General features: G+C 41.6%; 1 pseudogene; it reads right to left on the bottom strand.

Annotated features, from left to right (window-relative positions):
- LOC144824241 (large ribosomal subunit protein uL14 pseudogene) overlaps positions 1-20,291 on the bottom strand; it is a 43,520-nt pseudogene that overhangs the window by 867 nt on the left and 22,362 nt on the right.

The raw sequence follows: 20,291 nt of genomic DNA, 5'->3' as shown, positions 1-20,291 counted from the left end.
CAATGATCATGTTTCCATATTCTGACAGGAACACATAAAAAAATCAACCCCCACCCACATGCAGCACGTGTGCTGACTTGGATTTATACAGCCCCGCCAAGGATTGCTTTGAACCACAACTCCCCGCTTTCTCGCACCAGTTCTCCAGCATCTCCTTAATGGCATTGGCTGGTCTCTGGATCACTTCTCCAGCGGCGATGCGGTTCACAACTGTCTCATCCAGCCGTCGATGCGGTTCACAACTGTCTCATCCAGCCGTCGGATAACCCCAGCCATGGGTGCCATGGCCCCACAGAGCTCAACGAGGAGGTCTCGCCTGCTGACCACCTCACAGCGACAGCACAAGCCTTTCACCAGCGCTGGATGTTTACAGCGACGTCACTACCACTGGAACACCGCCATTGGATAGAAAGAGGAAACACAAACAAGCTGCGATGAGATGTACCGGAAGTTCGGGAATGTCATGCCGTTGTGGGGTGGGACTTCCGTATTCTGAAGCCCGTGGCTCCAATGCATGAGGGAGAGCCACCACGGAGCCTGCAGCAGTCCGGAGTGGTGCCAATGCGGTGAGTGGAGGGGGGGGGGTCTCTGTATGTGTGTGTGTGCGTGCGTGCGTGTGTGTGTGCGCGTTCATGTGTGCGTGTGTGTGTGTATGTGTGTATGCACATGTGTGTGCCTTCGGCCGGCCTAAGTACGCTGTGTGTGCGCGCACCGTTTATAGCGTAAACGCGTCCACAGACCCTGGTAGGCTCGTGCACCCCTCTGTCTCCCTTGAGAGCGAACTCGGCGACAATAGGTCTCGATGCCGAGACCTAAAAATGGGCGGGCTCTCAGCCCCCTGAAAGTACACAATAGGCCTTTCACATTCAGTCAGCTTGCCCTGTCTGGTAGGCCCGACATAGAAAGGATTTGTATTGGTGAACATAAATCTGTATATAATATCTGGGATATTAACCGAGTTCCATAGCTGCTGTAGCGGTCTGTCATTTTTGCAAGAGTTACGGCTCTTGCAAAAAATAAAAAACTTTTAGCACAACCAGATGAGGGCATGTTGTAATTTAAACTTGAAAGAAATGTGTATCGTGATGCTTAGCATGGTTACTAAAATTAGAAGCAGAGAACTAGAATAGTAGCAACAAAATATTGTAAACAATGATAGATGGAAAATGGAAACTTACAGCATGCAGCACTGTTGCCGTCTTCATATCATCACTTCAACCAAATTGTAACAATGATAAAAAAAATTGGGCAAAATAAACGTGGTGGACCCCTTACACTTACATAGTAGTCATTATTTGTTTTACTCTGCCATGTATGTAATAATTTTAGACTTCAATAACACTCACTTTATAGAGATCAGAGATCAGAAGAGGCTTTGCTGGGATTGGAACTTGTGACTGGCCCAGTATAATCTTTTCAGGGGTGACCTATTACCCGACTGAGCTAGCCCGTCTGCTTTTAGGAGATGCTAGTAGTTTTCAAGAAGATATAAATGCTGTGAAGAGCTTTAGAATTATTTTACATTTGGACTTGTCATGGCTAAAAATTACAATTTCTTACTGATTGCTTCTAAAGCTTCCTTTCAGGAGGTGTAATGCTTTCCTTTGCTAACAATATAGTTTTCATGTGTATATTATGTTTTGGGATCCACAGATACTAAATGTATGAAATAACATGTCGGTGTTTCCTGAAGCAAAGCGCTGTTTTCAGTTACTGCTTTTATCGAATTTTAGATGAAGCATTTATTGCGTGTCTGCCCCAAGGGAAGTCTTGTGAGTATAATTTATAATGTCAGTCTGGCACATGCATCAATATTGCATTTTGCGATTCCCTAGTTGCGAAAAATAAGGAATCGCAATTAAGGAATTGCAAACTGCAATGTATTATGAAATTGCAGAAAAAATTGCGATTTCTTAAAATTCCTTAATTGCGATTCTCTAATTGAGAATCGCAATTAAGGAATACCTCCCCATCCATTCCTATGGGCCTAGAGGCCCATAGGAATGAATGGAAAGACATTCTTAATTTGCAATTCACCATTAGAAATTCGCAAATTAAGAATGCAATTTCAAGGGTGCAGGGGTGTCCAAAGGACACCCTGTTGCACCCCTGAAATCTGCTTAGAAGTACATTTTGCACACTCACATGCCCCAAGGGCATGTGTGTGTGTAAAATGGAACTTTGAAAAATGCACTTTAGTGCATTTTTCAAAGTTTTCGCAAATTACCATGAAGGTCAACTTCATGGTAATTTGCTCCTCTTATTTGGGAATTCGCAAATTTTAAATGTTTGATGCATTGCATTTGAGGAATCTCAATTTGAGATTCCTTAAATGCAATCGCAATTTAAGAAATCGCAATTTTGCAATTTCTTAAATTGCGAAAATTACAAAAAAGATAATGCATATCAAAAATGGGAATTGCATTCGCAAACGGCCGAATTTTGCGATTCGCACCATTTGCGAATGCAATTTCCTTTGATGCATGTTCCCCAGTGTGACCTGGCATATTGCTCTCTTTTATAGAAAATGGACATTACTTTGTTACCACCGTTTTTTTATTATTCCCACGATAACCAAAACCTATTAAATAAATTGCATCGTCATTTTGGTTCAAAACACTGATTAACTAACAAGACTCCCTTGCTTGATGATTTCGTAGCAGGCTCCTCAAACAGCTGACAAAGTACAACAAAGAGACCCGAGAACTGATTGCAATGTGAGATGTTGGCTGTCCTTTCATTGTCTCGGGTTCTTCTTTGTTGTTTAATGCTAATTGTCAGGTCCCCCAGCCTGGCAGAAAACTGCAGCTGCTGGAACTGACAACCATGAAGAAGAGAAAGCTTGTGGGTGGAGCAGCGGGAGGAGGTTGGTGAAGCGAAGAGCAGCAGTGGTGGGGAGGAGACGAGAGAGAGCAGCAGGATGTGGGATGGTTACGATAAGCATACAAGGGAGACAGCTGGAAACACATGGATTCTCATGGAGTGCTAGAACAGAAAGAAAAAGTATTCCCCTGAAAAAGAGCAAAGGAAGCATGGCAGCAAGCCATTCAAAGAGCTGGTTAAGAGGCGTTGCTGCGCGGGAAAGACAAGCATACACATGATGGACAAGTTGAAACTAGGAACACGATCAAATACAAAACAAGCATATACGCGGGACAGTAAAACCAACCAATGTTAAGCATTAGGCAGGCTGCAAGCTCCTGTATGTTCTTGGTAAGCCCACAATATGTGTTTTGCAACCAGGCAGCTTGCACTGTTGGTACGCTCAACCTATCAAAGGGACATGGCCCTTGATCATTAACTTTTATAATAGTTCATTTGATGACCATAATTTCCTCACTTTATACCTTTATACATTTATCATACTTCCTGAGCAACACCTTAATCACCATCTCTTTCCTGGTATTAGAACGAAGACTTTATTTGCAGATGATTTTAATACAAAACCAGGGAGTCAGTGTAATTTTGCCTTACGTTACTTTATTTATTTATTTATTTTAATTTGAAAACATTTATATAGCGTGAACTTGACCCATGTGGGTATGAGAGCGCTTTACAAGTAAATGAGGCAAAGACATACAAATCAATAAGCATAGTAAAGGTACATATGAGTTAAGATAACAATAAGCTAATGAAACAGAAGTCTGATGATCTATTCAAGAAATGTGTTCATAAATAAAAGTTTGACTTTTTTCTTAATGAGGTAGTGGAGGGGATCAATCTTATTTCAGGGGGTAGAGAGTTCCAGATTCTGGAGTCGGTGCCAGAGAAAGCTCTATTGTAGATTTTCTTCCTCACAAAACGCTGTGGCTTTAGCAGTAGGGTGCTATTACTTCTAGAGGATCTTGAGCCTCCAGACAGTTTCAGCTTATTGGTGAGATAACTTGGGGTGTTGAAGTGCAGAGCTTTGTGCATCATAAATGCAATTTTAAGTTGAATTCTTGATTCATAATGGAGCCAGTTAAGGGCTCAAAGTCAGTGGCGATGTGGTTGTCCCTTTTTTTTAGACTGTCTTGCAGAAAGGTTAAGGGATGCCCTTAACAGGGCTGTTGTGGATCTACGAAGGCCTGGGAGGGTAGTGCTTCCATATTTGCAATTTTTACAAATATGAACACTTCTTCTCCATTGACACCACCATAAAAAAGAGTTTACAGATCAACAAGGGGCCACTTTGATAGATATAATTGCTATGTTTAATTTGGCCAATACCCACTTTTGTTGTTGTTGTACGTACATATAGGAGTTGTTTCCCTGTTACAATGGTAAAGATGCCAAAGAATAACAGATTATCTTTTTAGCTGAACTGATTTCAAGTGAAGGATAGATCACTGCAAGGTAAATCATTTTAGTTTGAGTGACCACAATCATCCGATGTTAGCTTTCAGTCCCCTCTTCCCTTTGAGTTTTTTAAGCTAGTTTTCCCATGAAGACAAAAGGTCACCCATCAGGGTTTTTGCCTAAAACGGGACAAGATCGACCATTTTCTGAATTACCAAAAGGTTGATCCTTACTTCGTTATCTAAAAGCCAGCTGTTTGAATGAGGATGCAGATTTTTCAGCCACTTTAGAATCCTTGAAAGCACTCACTGGATGCATTTCCTCTTCTCTGAGGGCTCAGCCTCTTAAACCTTTTTCAAATGTAGGTAATATATGGAGAGACCGTTAAAGCGTTTCCTATTGCCCTCAACATTCAGCTAGAATTTGGGATGTAGTGCTAAATTGTAGGAAGACCTTTAAAGCCTGCCTTATGAATCGGAGAAGAGAATTAAATTAAAAATTGAAGCTTCTGTCTACAAAAACTCCCAAGACTTCTGGAAGATTGTACAAAAAACTTACCAATTGCCCCGGATGCTATCAGGGTATTGAAAGCTAACATCTCCGCTGAAACTTAGCGACAACTATTTACTTCTCTTTTTGACTCTAATATCACTTGTCTAAGTTTTTCGACCTTTTCCTCTAAGGATTTTCTTTAATGTTCTCAGTAGAGTAGGTTATTGCAGAATTAATGGCTAGCGCCAGTAAGAAGACCCTTAGACCTGGTGTGGGTCTTGATGGATATTTTTTGATTCATTTTCAATATCTGGGTCCTCCCTTTGACTAGACTATGTAATAATGCTTCATAGTTTTCAATTATAGATTCTTGGCACACAGCTATTATTGTTTCACTCTTTAACATGGGTAGCAGGGACGAGTATAAGTATCACAGCCTAATATTGCTGATACATTAATCTATAAGACTTTTAAAGAGTACTTCTGATGTGCCTGCAGTGATGGGGAGAAAATAATGATAATTTTGTTGAAACTCAATACAGTTTCAGCCAGGGATTAGGCACCATAGAGCTTAAATTGTATTTGCTAATTGCACAATATGCTTCTTTAGGTGCTCACCTACTGTTCGCACTTTACTTTAATCGTCATGGGAGAGCTTTGGATAGAACTAATAGCGATAAATCCAGAATTTGTAAGAAACTTATTAAAGTGCTCTTGTATGCAGAAAATGGCTTCCTTCAGTTTAGAACGTCATAAGACCTTCGAGAGATGATTTCAAAGGATGTGGTGTATAGGAAGGAGATTGACCTCGTGACTAATTTAACAAAGCTCATGTAATCTCACGTCATCCTAAAAATTTAAAACCTAGAAATTTGTCTATGGGTAACACTTTGGTTAGTGAGGTGAAGGCTTTTCAATTTCATTGTGTATTGCTCTTTTATTGTAAGCTGAGGTGCGCAAACTTCTTGAATAATAGACACATTTGTGCCAAGCAGACTTAGGGTGCTGTCTTCAGTTTTGTAGATAGATTAGGTCATAGACCTTTGGCACAGATGTTAACGCTTTACAGCATGAGATGTATTCTTTCCATGACATATGGAGCACAAATCGGTCACTTTTCCAATGTAACCTGCCTTCTGAGAGCTGAGAATTTGCATGTTAAAGAGTTTGTTAAACTTGCTACAATCTACTCCTTTAGCTATTTTATAAGACAAGTGGGAATTGAGTAGGTTGAAGAGCTCAAACAAATTGCATAGATTTTTCTTTGGATCTCTGATTAGAGTAACCCAGCAGCTAAACTGAACCGGGAAATGAAGACTGCCTTTTTCTTGGCTATTGGTATAAAATCCCTTGGTTAAAATGTGCAAAGGAAGTAGTTTTATGATGGGTCACCCCAGTTTATTTTGGTTAATCGAGACATGTTGTGCCATCTGTTTTTTACAGGAATATCTTTATTGGTTTATCAAGTACAACAGAAATGTGCAGCATACAAGGTCATATTACACCATAGCTTTACCAATGTGTTGATGCGGCTGTGGAGTCGGTCTCTAAGGTGGGCAGCGTCTAGGTGGCAGTAGCGGCCGGTGTGCGGATAGAGTGGAGAGGCAGGGGGTGCGAGGGGAAGACTGGGGATGGACAGCTGACAGAAACACATCAAACACATTTTAAAAACACTTACCTGCCGTACCACGCCCCTCTCCACTGCAGGCACAGCCTGCCAGAGTCCACTGCTACCAACCCTGACACTGCTTTCATGCAGATAAAAGCAGCATCAGGATTGGCCTGAGTCTGATGATTTGTGCTCCCAAATAGACTGGGAGCCTGTGCCTTCTCTCTCCAACCCGGCACCGCAGCTCGGGTTGGATAGAGCTTCAGTGGGCATGACGGTTTGGCCGGCCTGAGACGGTCGGCTAAACCATCATGCGCACTGAATAGCAATGCAAAACACTCCTCCACAAGCCTGTCATCCCCTCGCCCCGCCCCAAGCCCCAGCTCCAGTGCAAAAATAAAATGATAATAAACAAGGGTTTATTATCATTTTATTTTCCATTGTTTTGGCTGCTGGCAGGTGGGGCAAGAGATAGAAGTGAGCAGTGGGCGCCATCGGCAGAATAATCTCTTCTCTGGGTAAGTGAGCTTGTTAGATAAGTGTTCCATTGCCAGAATCTGTAGAGTTTTTGAAACCATGAAGCAAGTGGGGGGGTTCCTTCCATTTCTAATACAGTGCAAGGAGCTGTTTGGTCACCCCAGTCATATGGCACATGTGCGCTGTCCGTCTGTGTTTATGCCCTCTAGGGTTGTAGGTTTCATGATCAGGGTAACAGGGTCTGGTGTAATGGGGTATTCCAAGACCCCCTTAATATGTCCAAGGGTATCCTTCCAGTATGTCTGGACCTTTAGAGCAGGACCACCAGACGTGTAAGAAAGTGACTGTATCCTTGTGGCACTGCCAGCATCTCTTAGGGGTGTCGGGATACATAAGGGATAACCTGTAGAGGGTCAGGTACTAATTGAACATTATTTTCAGGGCCAATTCTCTGTGCAGGATGCTTTTGTGGGTTTTGGGGATTTCTCTCCAGAGTCCATACTATTGTTTGTCTGTAAATGTGTAGAGTAGGTTCTTCTCCTAGCAGGACTGGAATACATGTGCGGTGCAGGGTTTAGAGACCTGTATTGCGGTGTAGGTCAGGTGCGCGAAGTGAGTCCCTTGGGGCCATTGAAAGACCAGACCAACCTCTTTAAGGCAGTGACTGTGCATTGCTACCTGGATGTTTGGGGGATACGAGGCCCAGTACCTCAATTGACAGTATTGGCAGGTGGGTGGTCCCCGGGATCTGATAGTCGTGATTCTACTGCTCAAAGGATTTGATAAGGGGACCGGAAATAGGTCGTGAAGCATTCTTCAATACCCCTCCACCCAGGTCCCAATGGCTCTGTAGTCAAGGGGATGTGAGAAATCTAGGTTCGCGGAGTTGGGGGGTGTTAGGTAAGGAAAAGATTGTGAGTCCCTTCTTAGTGTCCACAAGATCCCAATTCTCGAGGATGGTCTGGGGGGCCTGGCTATGTATGCACTGTTGTGAGGATGCTGTTTCTGCAGCCATGCCAGATCACATATCGACCGACTCGCCACCGTGCCTTCCATGAGTAGCCATGTTTTGTTCAGATTCTTAGCTGCCTATTCCGAAATAAATTGGAGTTTTGCCACCCAATAATATTTGATCACGTTAGAGCAGGTCATTCCTCCCTTAGCAGACGGGAGCAGTAACAGCTTGTCGAACATGCATGGTTTCACTCCTCCCCACCCCAGATAATGTCGTGTAATTTGCTTTGGAGCGTGTGGATTCCAGTCTCAGGTATCAAGGTTGGCAGGGACTGAAACAGGTAGAGTACCCGGGAAAGCGCGTTCATTTTGATAACGCTTATAGGGCCTAACCAGGAATGTAGAGGGGTTTTTGTTTTATGAGGTCCTTCTGGAGAGTGTGTTGTAGATCCGAAAAGTTGGATTAAGTCCAGTCCTCAAAGTGGGGTTTAGTGGTGAGCAGGTCAGGACTGTCCGCAGCGGGCACTGGGCATTTCCCCAGTAAGCCGAAGGGGTAGAGGCCCGTTTTGTCACTGGGGGCTATATCAGCCCCCTGTAACAAAAGATGGAGCAATGCTTCTTGCTAGCACCCAACCCCCTGCTCCCAGGGCCGGTCGAGCAGCAATCTGCCAGGGCAGGTTGCTGTTCCCAGTCCGGCCCTGATGCTGAGGCCCAAGTATCGAATTGAGTTAGGTGTTTCTTGGAATGGTGCCAAGGTCTTGAGGTGACTAAGCAGGGCACCTGGGATGTTGAGGTTCAGATAGAAAGTCTGTATTCGGAAGTATAAAATACATCCACAAAAGCATCACACAGATCAAAAATCACTATACAGTACTTTTCCCAACATAAAGATCAATAATAAATGGTTAAAATACACACACACATTATTGGAGCTTAAAATGACCAATTGTCGGCTGGTATTATATTTATAAGCACATCCTACTTAGTTGTAAACGTTCGCCCACTGTGAAGGGATTAGATTAATTCTGTGGCAAACGTTCCCACAACAGTATGTAAAGTGCATATATATTGGAAAAGAAAATGCCCGATTATAAAGTGCAAATGCAAAAACAACAGTTGATGGACAGAATGCAGAACAATGTCATACATTCACCCCAGTACAGAGATCTGGGCCTAAATCTATTGTTTTTTTGCTCACCACCCCAGTTCAGACATGGCCATATGCAAATCAGCCTTGACCCTGTGCCTCATGGGGACAGTCCAGCCCAAACTGCCAAGCCATGTCTTCCTTGGATCTGAATCAAGCATCCTAGGACCGGTTTCTGGCTCTCAGCCGTCATCAGCCAGGATAGCTTGACTCCAGTGGTGTGGCGAGCACGGGACTCACGTCTGAACAAACCCGTCCCACTTGGGGTGACAAATGCAAAAACAACAGTTTTTTCTTGGTCAACCAGTCATTATCCCTCTCTTGTCCAAACTCGATCGGGGTCCCTCAAGGATCTACACTATCTCCTTCACTCTTTAACCCATACGTTGAACCTTTGACAGAAATCCTCCGAGACGCAAACATATCCTACCACATGTACGCGGACGACACGCAGATTTACATCAAAGTAGCATCTCTAGAGGACATCAAGTTAATCAATGAGGCTTTAAAAAAGACAATTTATTGGTTAACCAGTAATCACCTGAAGCTGAATGCACAAAAAACTGAATTCCTATTAATTACACCGCCAAAGAACAATACAGAGGCGATAGAATGGACCAAAATGATCTCAGCACTAAACTGCACCCCTACGCTAGTGGACTCAGCCAAATCATTAGGAGTCACATTGGATAAGAATCTAGACATGAAAGCACACATCAAATTAATGGCAAAAAATGCACGCTTTCATCTGAACTACTTAAGGAAAGTGAAACCCTTCATCTCGTCTGCAGATCTCAAACTGGCAATACAATCTTTAGTTATCTCAAGGATTGAATACGGATGTACAACCTTAGCAGGTCTACCAAAAATGTCCACGGCACCACTAAAAGCATGCCTCAATGCAGCTGCAAGGCTCATTACCGGTTCGAGGAAATTCGACCATATTTCACCACACCTAAAAGCGTTAAACTGGCTACCATATGAAGCCAGAATCCAATTTAAAATGGCATGTATCACCCACAAAGCACTCCATTACAAAACACCGAGTTAACTGGCCCAGAAGGTTGAGATCTCTGGAGGTTGCAGACCTGCCAGAAGTGCCAAGGAGCTGCTGCTGAGGCCCCCCATCTTCAGGAAGAAGAAAACATACGTCAGAGCGTTCTCTGGGGCAGCCCCCAGAGTCTGGAACTCACTCCCTCCGAATATCAGGAAAATTACTAACATATCTTCATTCAAAAAGGAAGCTAAGATCTTCCTAATGAGTAAGTTCCTTACTTAGTCAAGTACGGACTTCACCGCCACCGCAACTGAAAGATGCCAAAACGGATCATCGAATGGAAACAAGAAACAATGTCCAGTAAGCGGAAACAACCTAGAGGCGCTACACTCGCTTAGAACTAGAAGAAGATTGCACAAACAAAGCCAAGTCAGAACGGTTTATACAGGAATTCAATATAGTAGGATATTGAATAACATTTATAACATTTATGACAACTTGGGGGATAGACGCAGGTTGAAAAATATAGCACTGTGTAATCCCGGTGTTAGTACTAAATTTTTTTTTAACGAACTAGTGTACATAGTCAGAATATATTTCTGGTTAATACTAGCCTAATTGTAACAAACCAATGTACATAGTCAAAATATATCTCGTGTTTGACATATGCCGAATCTACCTCTTATCAATGTGATACGCTTACTATTTAGAGTTATAATTACCTACCTCAATCCTATATGGTAATGCTATGTGAACTGTAGCAGTATGTTACTCCTACTATATGGAACTATAACTATCTACCTCATTCCCTATATGGTAATGCTACGTGAATTGTATTGCTAATCTACCTCATGTATATGTATCTGTGAAGCGCTCTGATACCCAAGGGTCACATTCGCGCTATATAAAACTTTCTAAATAAATAAAAAAAAAAAAAAAAACAGTTCATGGACAGAATGCAGAACAATGTCATACATTCACCCCAGTCCAGAGATCTGGGCCTACATCCAACGTTTTTTTGCTCACCTCACCACCCCAGTTCAGACATGGCCATATGGAAATCAGCCTTGACCCTGTGCCTCATGGGAACAGTCCAGCCCGAACTGCCAAGCCATGTCTTCCCTGGATCGGAATCAAGCATCCTAGGACCGGTTTCTGGCTATCAGCCGTAATCAGCCGGGATAGATTGACTCAGTGGTGTGGCGAGCACGGGACTCAAGTCTGAGCATACCCGTTCCACTCGGGTTGACAAATGCAAAAACAACAGTTGGTGGACAGAATGCAGAACAATGTCATACATTCACCCCAGTACAGAGATCTGGGCCTAAATCCATCGTTTTTTTGCTCACCACACCACCCCAGTTCAGACATGGCCAAATGCAAATCAGCCATATACATATATATATATACTCGGGGTGACAAATGCAAAAATAACAGTTGATGGACAGAATGCTGAAAAATGTCATACATTCACCCCAGTACAGAGATCTGAGCCTAAATCCTTCGTTTTATTGCTCACCACAGCACCCCAGTTCAGAAATGGCTTGGTGAGCAAAATAACAATGGATTAAACCCATATCTGTGACTGGTGGTGAATGTTTTGCCATTGTGCAACATTCTGTCCCTCATCTTGTGTGTTTTGCTGTTCACCCTATGTGGGAAGGGTATGCCCAGACGTGGGTCCCATGCTCACTAAGCCACTGGAGTCAAGCTATCCTGGCTGAAGATGGCTGATAGCCAGAAACCGGTCCTAGGATGCTTGATTCCTGTCCAGGGAAGACATGGCTTGGCAGTTCGGGCTGGACTGTTCCCATGAGGAACAGGGTCAAGACTGATTTGCATATGGCCATGTCTGAACTGGGGTGGCTTGGTGAGCAAAATAACGATGGATTAAACCCAGATCTGTGACTGGGGGTGAATTTTTTAACATTGTGCAACATTCCGTCCATCATCTTGTGTGTTTTGCAATCATAAACTGCATACATGTTAATAGAAGTGCCCAAATCGTCAAATACTGGAGAAAATAAAGGAACAGCACAAAAGAGTTATCTCTCATACCATGTGTCTATGCTGAAACGTATGGTTGAACGTGGAAGTAGACAGTGGAACGATAATGTTATAGGGCCTGGTCCCTCATGCCCTCCAGTTAGTACAGACAGCATGTGCACTAATCTGATCTAGTTAAAATAGAAGGATACAAAATATTGCACAATTCTACTCAAATTAAATATATATAAAAAAGAGTATATTGCACAATCTTGGTCGGGACCTTATTTCCATTAGTTACTTATATCAGGTTTCCTAAAAATATAAAAGTGTTTCAATGCGTGGTATAGTCCAGTCATACGGTTAATACCATACTCTTTCTGATATAAAGTGCTGACAATAGAAATGACGACATTCTACAGCATATTTCTAAGGTGGGCAATGATTGCAAATATAAGTATGCCTGGCGAAATTGGGTAAAACAGTGAGGTTTGATTGTCGATTAAATATATCTTTTCAGTAGGTGGCTATAAAACTTACATAAGAGGACCCCATGGATAGTGCCCTGTGGCATCATGTTGTCACACGGACAATTAATCAAATTTACTGACCAGTCATTCATATTTGGGAAGCTGACTAGTCAATGAAATATATCTGGTTGTAGACGGGTCAAAACAAATCTATGCCAGCAGTTCAATACTGATATAAGATATGGTTGCATGTTAAAAATAGTTAAATTATTGATTCTTTAATACACTTGGTTTGGGGGCTTCAAGTAGCCATCGAACATCGTCTAAGAGCCTCATACCATTCTCTTTCAGGGCCTTGCTGCTAATTGTATGTAATGTTTCCGGTCTTTTGAAGTACCCAGGGTAGCCCATGTCGCTAATGAAATGTTGAACAAAGGCTAACCATGAGATTCTTAAGTGTAAACTTAGTTTAAGACATTCCTCAGTATTTGCTCGATTAAGCACTGTGTATTCCGATGTCCAAATCTTGTGCCAAAGGAGAATCGGTTGTAATTTAATTACATCACTGACATGTTGTGCCCCAATTTGGCATGGCAAACATAAACTGATATGCTTTTAGGGATAGCAAGTAGGTATCTAAAAAACTCATTTTCCACCGTTTGAATGTCTGCACAGTTTCTGTGCCCCACAGTCCTGTCCCATACGTAGCTATACTGAGGCATTTGGCTTTATACATTTTCATCATCACCTCAGGGGGATTTGTACCCAAACGTTTCATAAAGTTCCCAAGGGCCATGCAGGATTTACTAAATTGTAGTTTCCTATTAGCGATGGATTTGTTCCAGAGGCCATCTCTATCAAATAAAATCCCCAAGTAACTGAAGGTGCTGGTAAAGCCAATGGTAGTATCATCTATTCTTAAGTCTCTACACTTTTTGCTTGTCCTACCACATTTCATGATGAATGTTTTCCCTAGATTAATTAGGAGTCCAAGGCCCTTCATATATTCTGCGAAATTCGACAGCAGGGCCTGAAGAGCTAGGGGTGTACGAGCCATAAGGACGGCATCGTCTGCGTAGAGGAGGGCCAAGACAGGGCACGTTCCAATTTGTGGTAGATCTTTAATAGATGTCCTACACTGTTAATATATAATGAAAACAGTAAGGGGCCCATAACACAACCCTGTCTCACCCCTCTCTCCATGCTAAATGCTTTAGTGCATTCTCCCCTTTTACCGAATCTGACCCTGGATTTGCATCCTGAGTATAAATCCCTCAATACCCTGATAACTTGTGCCTCCACCCCCATTTCTTTCATTTTTTTGGCAGAGCTTAGCGTGTATAACACAATCAAAAGCTGATGATCAGTTGACAGATGCTAAGCTTAAATTTCCCATTTTAATATCAACATACTTTCCGATTAGCATATTTAGATTGAGGCTCTGTTCTATTGTCCCAATCCCCGTGCAGAAGCCATATTGCAAATCAGACTAAATATTTTGTGAATCTGCCCAGTCCTGTAGTCTTTTTAAAATAATTTGCCCTATCACCATTAACGAGAGAATAAAGCAAAGCAATGGGTCTGTAACATGCTGGGCTGAGGCAGTCTCCTTTTTTAAAGATTGGTACAATAATAGACTCGCCCCACGTAGGCAACAACCCTTCTGCGCAGCAAGCCCAAAGTACTCGTGCTAACACAGGCCCCCAAAGATCGATGTTAATCGATTGGTATTGCATCTTATAGGTTACATAGTCATCATAAAACCAAGGGGAGGTCCTGGCACATACAAGAATACTTACTGACTAATATGGCTATTCAAAATGTGCTTGCTCAACAAAGTGGGAGGAGAGACATTTCTCCTCACATCAGCAAGAATAGCCTGACAGTTCTACACTAGGAGCAGGTGCATTCTACTAGCTAGGCCTTTCTGAGCATGTGCAAGGCTCTGGAAGAGGGAGAAAGCACATGGCAAGCACATGGCCAACTAAAATGGCTGCCAAGTACAAACTGGCTTTCAGCTCATGCTAACAGATTCCTGCAATCTTTAACAGATGGTCCATTAAGCATGAGCTAAAGACATTCCTATGATCTAATAAGAACATAGAAAATATTTTGCACATTTATTCTCATAAATTTATCAATATCCTAATCCATTGCTAGGTGGGCATTTTTATTCTAAACATTTCATTAAGCGGGTATATATAAGGTATAAGCAGGAGTACAAAGGGAACAAAGCATTGGGTCATACAGATAGCAGGAGAGATTAATGACTATCATCACAAACAGAATTATCAATTTTTCTAGCCCTAAGCAAAAAGCAAATCCTAGAACCATTTAGTCCAATTGTATGTAAAGAACATTTCAATAGAATTTTCCAGTATTCCTTTTATAAGGGCTAGAGTGTCAATCAATATATTTTTAGGAGGAGGGCAAAGTCGCATTACTAACAAAAAGAAGTCCTTGGGAAATTGAAGCTGCTGTACAACCAGCCAGAGGGGAGTCTTCTCTCTGTGTCCATTTGAGCCTCACAGGCAGGCTCTTGTTGTTCCCACGGTGGAGCTGCACAACTCGCAAATCAGGAATCACAGCCCATTTTAAGAAGGAAAAGAAGTCTTTCTTTCAGGATAGGGCAATCACCCCCCCAGGGCAAATGCCCTCAACTATCCTGTCCAGTGTCTCCGTCAGTGTACCAGTTTTCTTCACATCAATCTAACACGCACCAGAAACACAGCACCTGTACCCTGGACTCAAGTCCTTCCCTAACTTCTGTATTGCTCTGCTGGCGCACTGCTCCTTTGTTGGGGCCACAAATGATCCAGTATGCCCAGGCACTCTTGATCAACACACAAAGGTGCAAACTTGCATTCACTTTGGGACCAGGATTCAGAGGCCTGATGTTGGGATCTCTGAAGCAACCCTCGTTTCAAAAGGGGTCACCTCAAGCAATAAAAACATTCCTCGCCATTCTGGTCGGTCTGTGACTCTCAGCTGGGCATTAAAAACTTGATCCACGATTTCTCCTTTCTGATTTGTGACCCCGTCTTTCGCCCAAGACAGTGGCAGGGGTACACACGTCCCATCCCAGTGCTTCCGCCTTCACTGAACTACTAGTTGCCAGCAACGCCTGTGCTGTTTACCTTCACCTTAGCTTCAAGCTGGACTGGTGCTGACTCCCCAGGCTGTATCTGATGTCTGTGCCCCTCTGGCAATGGTTGTAAGGCAGTAAATATCTATTGGTGGGCAGAACAAAAGGTCTTTAGACAAGGCACAGAAATAATCTATCAACGGAGAAGATAGTCTCAGAATACTTCCCAGTCGTGGGACACCCCATATATTAGCAAGACACAGAAAACCCACTTCATCTATCTGAGAGTAAAAAAAACCTGGACCTATTACTCTATTTGAAGCAGCTAAGGAAGTCTGTGTTCATTTACTAAATTCTGAGGAAAAGAGAAAAACAATACAGACATACTCTAAATCCTTACATCTGTCTATTCCAATATTATTTATCTAAAAATCGTCAAGAAAAAAGGAAATGTTCTACACTTTTACTCATAGACTTTGCAATACCTGTACAGGACTGCAGGCACTTCTAAAATGATTTCTCTCAATAAAAACACCTACATTGTAAGCTTAGGACCATGCTCTCATGTTATAGGTGCAGCAGATAAATCTAAAACTGCTAATTTACACAGGGATTCTTATTACATAAAGAACTAAAAAAAACTTCAACATAGTGGGTACATAAATTTCTCCAGCAGAACATGTTGTGACAAACAAACTTCTATAAAACAATATTTTCCTTTCAAAAATGTTTGCTAAGGCTCACAGGGGCGTCTTTCCTGCATTCTACTTTTCACGATCCAAACTATGCAACATCAGCTCTAATAAGGACTGTCAGTTTATTTACACAGACTAGCTAATAATAATGGTGTTACCACCTGAGAATTTTAGAACAAAAACTACCCACATCTTGTTCCCCTTAAAGGTCAAATAAGGGAACAGCAATCTAGACTACTCATCCTTTTCATAATTTCATCAGACAGGATGGGCAGTAACATAGCATATATATATTTATTCATTTTATTAATGCGAACAATTTTTAAAACAGTATTACTGAATAGCCAATTAAATGTCTCATGGTTGTTTCACAGACAGCTTAGACAGGCTCAAAAGAGATTGAGAAAAAGAGAGAGAAAACATAAATTTGCCTACCCTTAATTTGTAGAGGAGCTAGCCTCCTTCCCCTATTTCGACATTAGAAAACCTGAAACAGGTTCCACTTCTATCGACACTATCTACTTCTATTTGTGGCAGCTAGGTACAAATACACTTGTAGGAGGTATATAGCACATGTAGCCGAATGTGTGACGTATTGCCGCGGTATTTCTCCCCGCAGGGAATCACAACGCAGTCGTTACAACGACCGCATTGTGATTCCGCATACCATTACTCCGTAAGTCGGAAGAACGACTTGCGGAGTGTGACGCTGGTTGTTGGAATAGTATAATTTACTATTCCAACTCCAGTCATTGCGGACACTAGGGAAGGTGTTGGATTTTAAATCTAATACCTCCCCCCCTCCGCAAGTCGGTGTTCCGACTTGCGGAGTAATGGTATGCGGAATCACAACATGGTCGTTGTAACAACTGCGTTGTGATTCCTTGCGGGGAGAAAAATTCGCGGTAAACATTGTTTACCCATGTAGCTATCTAGAAAACATTAATAACCACCACCAATTCCTTTAGCAAGTGTACTAGTTGTAACATGAGGGCACATGAATTCAAACGAAATCCCATTGCCTCCTTATCTCAACCCATGCACAGTAATCTTCAAACTAAAAGCATTAGTGCTATGTACATGGAAAAGCTATTCTCCTGATTAGAGCTCACATATACCATTATATTTCCTTCTGTTCATATGAGTGCACAAAAACTTACTTTTGCCAAAAATAATAAGCAAAACTTTTCTTTCTCTCCCTGCGCTGCCATCTCGTCTTTCAAAAAGTTTCAGAGGCCGAAGTGTCAAAGCAAACCTTGCTCCGAGCCCTGCTAGGCTGCTAAATGCAGAACTCGACCTTTAACCCTTACCAGCTGTTCTATTTGTGTGCAAGGCTTTCCATGCGGTTTTTCCAATTCAAAGTGACCCTGGAGACCGATAGCTGGAAAGCAGTCCTATTCCATTCCTGTTTGCCAGTAATTTAGATGTACGCTTAATAACTTCTGCTGGTTTTTTATATTTACTTTCATTTGTGTGCAGTGTGCGGTGTGCTTTTCTAGCAGTATAGAGGTCAGCTATTTGTGTCATACTTAAATGTGTGCATTTACTGAAGCCTAAGATCAGTTTGAAAGCTGCTCTGAGTGGCAGAACTGCTTTTAAACAGTGAATTTTGTCCAATTTAGACGTTGGTGTTTGGGGCACTTAAATAGGAATAACCTACAATGTTTTGGCATTTTAGTCATCCCGAGAATGTCCTCTACATATCCCAGAGATGGGGGATCAGAACTGTATAAGGTTCACTCTTATAAAAATGAGTTTTGTACGCCTGGGTAAAGTGACATTTTCCATTTTAGTTACCCCCATTGCGGTAAAACGCTGCTTAAATTCAACTTTGATGCTAGGAGTTCACAGTATGATAATTAGGCAATACAGAGATCAAAAAACTTTTTAGTGCACTTATTTTTAATGAACATTTTTTTTTTCATATCGTTAAAATTCCCCTATTTTATTATTATTATTTCTAATAACACCAAACCTGTTGATGGATGCACATATGAAAACAAGCCTTATTCCTTCTTGCCTTAATATGTATTAATTTATAACCCTAAGCACAGAAGCCTTACATGAAACATGAAAATTATGCGCAACTTTGTAAAGGACAGTTATAATTTAACATCAAAACCACGGATGTGCTTATGTAAAAAGGCATTAAGAAAGGAAAATCCCAAGCACTTTAAGATATGGAAAAAGTGGGCTGAATATAGGGACTTGCCACTGGATCCCCCAGTCGAACCTGAGGAGGAGCTCTAGACTTCCTCCTTTGCATGGGCCTGTGACTTGCGCCATGCCTGACACATTATGCTCACACAACATGGTTTCCTCTTCACACGTGCACAGGGTTAGGGAGGGGTAACGGGGTGGGATGGGCTGCGGGTGGTGGGAGTTTGGGGTGGGGATGGGGTGGGGGGTAGTTTCTAATATATATGTTTTGCAATGATTCTAGATCGGACTTAGATCCTGCAATATATAATGTATCCAAATGCTTGGTGGTTTCCCCTGATTGTGGGGTGCCACATTGATTGCCTTGCTTGATTTATTCAATAAAATCTGTTGTGAAAAAAAAAAGAAAGGAAAATCCCTACTTTCAATTTTTTATTTCTGTTATCCTAAATGAAGAAACTGTTTTCTGTAACTTTTAAGATTAGTCTGTAATGCAGGGTTTAAGGGTTTATACCAGGTTTACCCTAACTTAAAATCTAGTTGACTCAGCAGTTTCTTTGTGGCTTGCGGTCAGGAATAGACATGTACTATTGACGCAGCTGTTGCTGCGACTAGCAGGCGTCAAATTCTCACGCCTTTCTCAGGAGATAAAAACCTTTTTCTGTATTTGTAATGTCCTGACAGAGTGTAATCCCCATTTGTTGTGTCAAACAGCTTCTTCTCAGTGAGACAGCTAAAACACAGCTGTTGGAAAGATTTTTTCTAGTGTTGAAATGTAAGCACGGTGACAGTCTATTTAAAAGTCTGACATTTCAAGAGAGTCAAAATCGTTTTGATAATGTCATGTTTAGTTCAGCAACAACCAATTCACTCCGATGATGTGAATACCTTTTAATATCTAATACAATGTATCTAAGGAAAATGCAGTACCATTTTGCATTTTAGTCCTAATTATCGCAAAGCACACAATTTCGTTTTTCTTCCTCTGTATGAGGTGTATTTTAATCCTATTGAATGTGAATTCTAATTTTATCTGTAGCATTGTGGCAATTTGCACTTATCTATAGTGTCTTACTTTGTCAATTTCATTGGTAGCATGCAGCTATTTACCATATGTTACAAAAGTCATTTCTGGATTTTTTATTTAACGTATAATTAATTAAAGGACATTTTTCATAACAGAATAATGACAAAAAAGAAACAAACACATTGAGCTCATTCCAGACATTTACAGAAGGGGGTCATATACTCAGAACACACAATACAGCGTGCTTAAGGCTAGCCATTCTTATACAAAAACGCAATCGCTACTTACTCACACAAGCACCACCGATGTCAAATCACAAACCACGTAGACATTTAAACACATAATTAACCCACAAATCAACACTTAGGACAGAACCAATACAGCCCACAAACTGTACTGAAACCAAACCATTTGTAAATACTAATTGTAAGTCATATTTACAAGGAATGTTTCTCAAAAGTAGCCCAAAAGACAGCAAAAAAACAGCCCAAAGACTGTTCCATGTTCAAGAAGCCAAAATACACCAAATTTGCTAGTTTTGGCTGGCAGAACACTCAGAACGTGCTCTGCATATCACTACTTAAAAAAGTTTAAAGTGCACAAATCAGGTTCCTTTTTTATGTACATATTTAATTCCATGGGGTATGTAGTCACCAAGGAAGAAATATGTTTTTATACCTAAACCTATTTAAGTATCCCTCTAGGGGAGCCGGCTGATTCCATTCTAGTTCCATACTGGTACCTCCAAAACAAAGCAATACTTTCTATGATGTGTGCTAAGAACAAGCATGCCAAAAATATTGCAGCATATACAATATCATACACAAAGTAGCACTTATCTCAATGTGTGCCGTGCACGTTTTATAAAAAGTAGAAAAAAGTCTCCTCATTACCTGTCTATATAAATTGTAATT

The sequence above is a fragment of the Lissotriton helveticus genome, chromosome 3_1 (assembly GCF_964261635.1).
Source record: "Lissotriton helveticus chromosome 3_1, aLisHel1.1, whole genome shotgun sequence".
Taxonomy (NCBI): domain Eukaryota; kingdom Metazoa; phylum Chordata; class Amphibia; order Caudata; family Salamandridae; genus Lissotriton; species Lissotriton helveticus.
Note: the sequence above shows the minus strand (reverse complement) of the source record. Positions and strands in the feature narration are given on the sequence as shown.